Here is a 7,613-nt window from a genome sequence, read left to right as displayed (position 1 = left end):
TGCTTAGCTGCGGTGGTTTGGCTCAAGGTTGTTGCCTGGGTATCGAAGGAAGCGGCATGCTTGGTCAAGACGGCAAGCAATTCATCTTTTTGAGTCGGGGTGAGACCGGGGCTGATAGCAGCTGAAATAGATGCAGAGGCAGAGGCAGGGGTCGAAAGAGCGAAGCTTGATGGGGCAGAGGAAAGAACGGCCACAGGTTGAGTGGTGTCCACAGAAGCGACGGCTGTGCCTTGACGCAGAAGAATGGGTTCCGGCGTAGTGTTGAAGGCAGTCAGTAGTGAAGACCCATTGGTGAAGCGGAGCAGGGACGCGACGAGAAAGATGCCCCTTGAGAGAAGACGGGGGCTTGGTGTGACGAAAACGTCCCCAGCGTTGACGTGGGCAGAAGCAACAGAGAGGACATCTTCGCAGCCGGGGTAAAGTACATGATCAGCGGTGGTAACCAGATGATGAGAAGGCAGGACAGAAACGGCTGAAAGGTCGGATTCAGAAGCCTGTAGAGTAGGGGGACAGCAGGTAATTACAGCTTGCGCAGAGTGGAGGAAGTCCCAGCCGAGGATGAGGGGATAAGCACAGGAGGGAAGCACAGCAAGTACTATGTAGTGCAGGATGACGTCGATAGTGACTCGTGCCGTACACAATCCGGAAGGACGCATTGATTCATCATTGGCAGCACGGAGAGAAGGACCACTGTAAGGGGTGCGCACCTTGCGAAGACGAGAACATAAATCAGAACTAATTACAGAAATGGCGGCGCCCGTATCGATCAATGCTTCTACTACAGTGCCTTCAATGTCAACGGTTAACATGTTCGATGGCTGTGCAGGAGGAATTGAGAGGGCGGCGTGCGGTGCAGTTTTACCTCCGGAAACTGCACAATTTAGTTTTCCGTGTGGCCAGTTGTCTGGGAGGATGGTGGACGTAGAGGCGACGACGAGCGGCGGAAAGGCGATGGGGAGCGGCGGCGCGACGGCCTGTCGGTCGAGGAGCGGTCCGGAGAGGTAGAGGGATAGGAGGGACGATAGTTGGTATGGTCAGCAAACGGTGGGCGGTAAGCGTACGACGAGTGCGGAGCGTCTTGGGAGAAGTCCCCGTACGATGGGCGACGAGGAGGACTGGAGGCAAAAGCCGGACGGTAAGCAGGTGACGAGTACGTAGCTCCGTTGCGAAAGTCTGGGTACCACTCGCGCTCGTCGCGTTGACGCCGACGGCACACACGGGCAACATGCCCGCGAATTCCGCAGTAGTGACACACCGGCCGACGTGCAGGCGGACTCCAAACAGGACACATAGCGGGGCTCGGGGACACAGAGACCGGAGTTTGCTGGACGGGCTGTGGATGCGACGGGTAAACAGCAGCAGGAGGCGTCGCAGCAACCTGGGCATAGGTATACGCACAAAACGCGGTACAGGTGGTTCCGCAGCCAAGGGGCGAGTGACCGAAGCGAGCTCGTCTTTGAATATAAATATTCGCTGTGGCTTAGCTTGGTTAAGCCCGGTAATTGCGAAAGCAATATCCGTACCTACGCCATGGTTCAGCTGGTAGTGTAGCTGGTGGTGGTGCTTGTGGTTAGACTTGTGGTGATGCATCGGTTATACAATCCAATGCAATCCATTCCAATCCATTTCAATCCAATCCAATGCAATCCAGTCAGGCCACCGTTCATGTGCACCGCCGTCGCACACGGACGGCGCGAGATGGTCGCCCAGCTCTTCGGCGTGACGTCACAACACCTGTAGCGCTCCTGGCGGAGAGAGCGGGAGTTAGGCCGCCGTTCATGTGCACCGCCGTCGCACACGGATGGCGCGAGATGGTCGCCCAGCTCTTCAGCGTGACGTCACAACACCTGTAGCGCTCCTGGCGGAGAGAGCGGGAGTTAGGCCGCCATTCATGTGCACCGCCGTCGCACACGGACGGCGCGAGATGGTCGCCCAGCTCTTCGGCGTGACGTCACACAGAGGTCATGCGAAAGGTCATTTCATGTGCACCGCCGTCGCACCGCAAAGGCTTGAAAGTGAAAGTAGTATTGCTTTCGCAATAAAACTATGCTCAGTACTACCAGATTTTAGACCACATTTGATTCCTTGCTTTGTGCATAATTTCATTTTTTGCCGCCAGGGGCACCACCGGCGTTGTCGCTTAGCGCGTGGTTGCATCGTCACGTTACAGAAGAAGAAGACTTTCACGTGCTGCACGCTCTTCGAATTCGGGCTCTCAGCAGAAACGGCGGTTCTCAAGCTCTGGGGCAACTGCCACTGAAATTACTATTTCGCCGTACGCCACTCGTTCGCTGAGCTGCTGTGGAGATGCCTAAGAAGCGGAAGAGCGAAAAATCGGCCACCGGCGACAAGAAAGCGACTCGTCGCCACTCCCCATCGTCCAAGGCAGTTTCATCCGCCGGGTCCCCTAACCCTACTTCTGGGATGAGCGGTTTCTCCAGTCCACTGCCGACTACTGGCGATCCTGCACCTGACGGCACCAAACCCCGCGAGGAACCTGCTGCTTCGTCGAAACACGCACTCAAGCTGCGGGATGATGGCCAGAGATCGCAACGTGCCCCCACCGCCGTCACCGAGCCCAGCTTCCGCTCGCCGGAGGAACCGATGGCAATGGCGAGCCATCCTAGCCACCCTGAGCCAAAAGCCCCATCGTCGGAAGAGGCACAGGACGCACAAAAGGGCAGCGAGAATTTGCAATCCGTCGCACCGGAAGCAGAACCGCAGGATGCACCGGCACCAGTCCTGGCCAGCGAACTCTTTCCTTCAGTGGCTGAGCAAGACAAGCAAATTGTTCCCTACCCCGTCACAGCAGGACCCCCGGTATGCCGGTCCGAAGCTGCAGCTGCAGGCGTTTCGGTCGTGCCTCAGGGGCGAATCATTGCGCAAGGCACCCCTACTCCCACGCGTTCGCCTCGGCTCGCCACCACAGGCAGCTTACCCACAGCACCACATGTGTCCCGGAGCGAAGGCGAAGTGGAGCGACTACAGCCATTCGTCCAGGGCAACGCTGAGCGAATCGGTGCGGCGCGTACCATATCCAGCGCAACGTCCGGTGCCACGTCTGGTGTCCCGTCCGGTGCCACGTCTGGCGTCACGTCCGGTGCTATGTCCCCTAACGTACCTGCGGCGGTCGACGCAAGAAACAAGACGCAACCTGCCGCTCAGAAGGCCTTGACTCCTTCCTCGAGGGCTGCCATGACGGTAATGAGTGCCTGCTTCGAATCATTTCTTTGCGTAGATGGCTATATTTAGTAGCGAATCACAAAAGCACTGAAATAGTTAAAACGCGCTAGCACAGTAGGATTCTGCCCCACACGGGCCTCGTCGTCTTGTGCGTTTCGAGAGCGCAAAGTGGTCACTTAAATGTAGCTCATATAATCGATGGGGTTACCAATCATTTACTTAGGTCGTTTATTTCCACCTATTGTAGAAAACCAGCTTTATCGGCAGACTAGGAACTAACGCGTGAAAAAATATAGCGATATAGTTTTTTAATTACGATTCTTTCGAAAAACGACAGGAGTCGGAATGTATACAACAATCTTATCTTTCGTTAAGACATGCATGCCTCGTGGCAAAAACTCTTCATACGTTTCGCTTTAACAGAAGTTTTATTTAGCTGGTTACTCTCAACACCTTACGTACACATTGGTGAGTAAAAAAATTGACAGTGGCCTAGCTCAGCTATGCCAGGCTATACATAGCGAGAGCTACAGTTCCGCGCCCCTGCCGCCCTCCTCCGGTTGCCGCGCATGCGCATTCACGCGAGGCGCCGGTGGGCGTACTCGGGCCGGCGCGACTCCTTGCGCGGCGGCGAACTCTGACGTCATGCGCCGCGCACATGCGCACTATCGGCCTTCCAGGCTCACGGCGAATTGTCGACTGGGTAGCGTAGTGTAGCTCTCACTAAAAAAAGGTGAACTGAAGGGCGGAATCACACGGCGCGGCGCTGCGGCTCGCGAACACGCTAATAGCGACCTTGTCAGGAAAAAAAATGGAAATTTGTCTTCGAGGAAAGGAAGTGCGCAGTAATTGTCACATTTTGGTGAACACTCGAACCGCGCCGTAAGCGAAAGAAGGAAGGTGGGAGTGAAAGAAGAAAGACGTGCCGTGTTGGAGGGCCCCTAAATAATTTCGATCACCTGGGTATCATTACGTGCACTGGCATCACACATATCATACGGGCGCCTTTGCGCTTAACCTCCATCGAAATGCGGCCGCCGCGGCCGGGTTCGAAGCCGAACTCCGGCCCAGTAGCCGAGCGCATTGACCACTTAGCCACCCCGGCGGTCTGTCGGGCCCTTCCCTCGTTTGCAGCATCGGGAGATCGGCTGGAAGCAACTTTTGTGGGGCAATTACCGCGCCATTTTCTTTCCTCAAAAACAAATTTTCAAGCGCGCCACTCACAAGCGTCGGAGTGTCATGGCCGAGCATCGCTGTTCCACTCCCACGCGGCGGCGTTCCACTGCGCTCACGCGTCGGCGTTCCACTGCGCTCACGCGTCGGCGTTCCACTGCGCTCACTCGGGCGTTGGCCGGCCGTGCGTGGCCCCGCATATGACTCTATGTGTGGTCGTCGTAAGTGGCGACGTTTTTACAATTAAAAATTACGAGGAACTTTAGCGGCTGAAGTGGTGAAAGGCGAAAGCCTGAGTGCTGCATTCTGCTACGCGATTGTTCACTTCCCATTATGTTGGTGCATTAAATAACTGCCAATTAATGACGCTTAATCTTTGCCTTTAGGAGTGGAACGCGACAGTGTGTTGTAGCGCTGCCAGGGAGTCAACGGAACACCACTACTAGTTTGGCGCGATGCGTTGCCCTTTGAACGCAACGCTTCTTCAGGAAAGGAAATGGCGCTGTAATTCTCTGTCATCTCGGTGGACACCTGAACCGCACCGTACAGGATGCATGGAGGAAAAAAAACTAGGAGATAGTACGCTCAGAGCCATCCTCCTCTGACGCCGCTGCCGAGGGCCCTTTTGCGCACTGACTCTTGGGAAATAGGCCCTCCACAGTTACCAGACTGCCAACCGGCGGTGCTTCTTAGTGAACGTCCGTGCTCCGATGTAGCGCAGAAGCGCAGCGCCTGTGTTGCAGCTTTGGCGGAATGCGTACTGAGCTCGAGGTTGTCTGAAGGCTCCGCGTCTCAACACTTCAGTTGATTACACTCTTGAGTTTTTGGGAGGAGCACTTGCAGGTAAACTTTACATCAAAGGGTGCGGCCGCGACCTCGTCACTGTTCAACTGTGGTTCATAAAGAGAATGTAGAGGAATTCCTTTCGTCGTTATACACACATACGGAGCGTTTATTTTCGCGCATGCTATAAGCGGAGAACTCGAGAGTATACTCTCGTCTTTCAATGACACCGTACACAAGCCGACAGACGGGTTTTTGCTCGCAGCACAGTTTTAATGCTAACGCATTAATGAAAAGCAGGCTGACCTAGCTTCCTACAGTTCAGCTGGGTGCTCCGACTGCCGGCAGCGACTAGGACATAGAAACACTCGTTAATTAGTGCCCTGGGAGGGTATTATTAAAAGTTATAAAAATTTGATTTCAAGATGAACGTTTACTACTCTCCTCATGGGGCACATTTGAATAGCAGAGTTTTAGTCCTGGATCAGTGGTGACATGCTCGGCGCTGAGCCGAGCCGCGGGTTCAAACCCAGCCGCAAGGCGGCCGCGTTTTGATGGAGGCGAGATGTGAAAAGGTGACCCTGAGCTCTCGATTTCAGAGCACGTCACAGATCCTCAGGTGGTCGAAATTATTCCTGAGCGCTCCAAAACGGCACCTCTTTTTTTTTTCTTGCTACCGCGGTGGATCGCTGGTTGTTGTGCTCGGCCACTGACCCGAAAGATGCGGGTTCGCTCCCGGCCACGGCGGTCGAATTTTGATGGAGGCAAAATTATAGAGGCCCGTGTACTGTGCGATGTCAGTGCACGTTAAAGAACCCCAGGTGGTCGAAATTTCCGGAGCACTTCACTATGGCGTCTCTCACAGCCCGAGTTGCTTTGGGACGTTAAACGCCCATAAACCAATAAACCAACGGCGCTCTCTCATTCCATCTACATCTTCCTCCCTCCCCCCAGGACACGGCTTAGGTGACCACCTAGAAGTGAGGCAGTTACTGCGCCTTTTATGCGAAGCATATTACTAGAGGTACACTACAGCCCTTCGCCGTGGTTACGCGCCGTGCACACCACGTGGTACAGTGACGTCACACCACGTGACATACCACGTAGCACATGACGTCACGACAGAGGAAGACGGAGGTATACTACAGCCCTTCGCCGTGGTTATGCGCCGTGCACACCACGTGGTACAGTGACGTTACACCACGTGACATACCACGTGACACATGACGTCAAGACAGAGGAAGACGGAGGTACACTACAGTCCTTCGCCGTGGTTATGCGCCGTGCACACCACGTGGTACAGTGACGTCACACCACGTGACACATGACGTCACGACAGAGGAAGACGGAGATACACTAGAGCCCTTCGCCGTGGTTACACGCCGTGCACACCACGTGGTAGTGACGTCACACCACGTGACACATGACGTCAAGACAGAGGAAGATGAGGGTTGTGGGTTCCTAAGTGGACACAGGCCACCACCCACCGCGGGTTCGAGCTTCGCGCGAGCCAAGGGCCCCGATCAGCCGTCACCACACACACACTGGGACACCGTTGCAGCGCACTCAACCTCCGCTGGGAGGAGAGCGATTCGCCGCAAAGAAATAGGCCTCCAAGTTCACAAAGGAGACGTTTATTCACGTCGTCCTTCAGCAGTACACACACACTCAATCGTCACCCCGTCCCGGGGCGCGCGAGGAGCAAGGCTCCGCTGCGCGCACGAAGCGACTCGAGTAATGCGCGCCGCTGGCACGCCGCTGGCACGCCGCTGCAGGATAATGTCCCCGCGGCAGTGCTGTGATCTCTCTCTCGTGTCGGCCGTTGGGCCGGTTGCGAGAGAGAGTGGGCAAACAACGCAAGGTACGCCTGTCGGAGGTCGCTGGACCCCGCTGGACAGGCTCGAGCCGCTGCAGGTCAGAGGACACGTGCGGGCGAGCTCGAGTAAGCACTGGTCCGAGCGGCAAAGGCCGGCAGGGACAAAACAGTAACGTACAGTCGGGGACAAAAGTCTCCGGACCACGTGTTCCTCGAACGAAGCTTATAGCTCTACTATCAGACAGCGGCTGGAGACCGCACTTGTGGAGATGAAAGAACAAAAATTTAACTTTTACCTCCACAAGTGTGGTCTCCAGCCGCCGACCAATAGCAGAGCTATCGGCTTCGTTAGAGGAACACGTGGTCCGGAGACTTTTGTCCCTGACTGTACGCACCTTTCGCTGTCTCGGAGGGATCTCTCTCTCTCTCTCTGGGCCCCGCTCGGACGGTCGCGCGGCGCGCGGCCGCCCAAAGCGGGGTCCCGAATTCCCGCCAAAAGGCGCCAATGGCAAAGGCCCTTGGGGAGCCGGGGCGGAGCTGTGGCTAAATGACAGTGATTAGTCACCCAGCCGCCTCTCCACCGCCTGAGGCGGGAGCAAGGGAAAGAGGAGAAACGACGCGGTAGGCCGGCACAGCCGCGCAAAGGCGACGGCGGAAA

This window comes from Amblyomma mixtum, chromosome 2, assembly GCF_055824585.1.
Source record: "Amblyomma mixtum isolate Tamu chromosome 2, ASM5582458v1, whole genome shotgun sequence".
Lineage (NCBI taxonomy): Eukaryota > Metazoa > Arthropoda > Arachnida > Ixodida > Ixodidae > Amblyomma > Amblyomma mixtum.
This window is presented reverse-complemented; position numbering follows the sequence as displayed.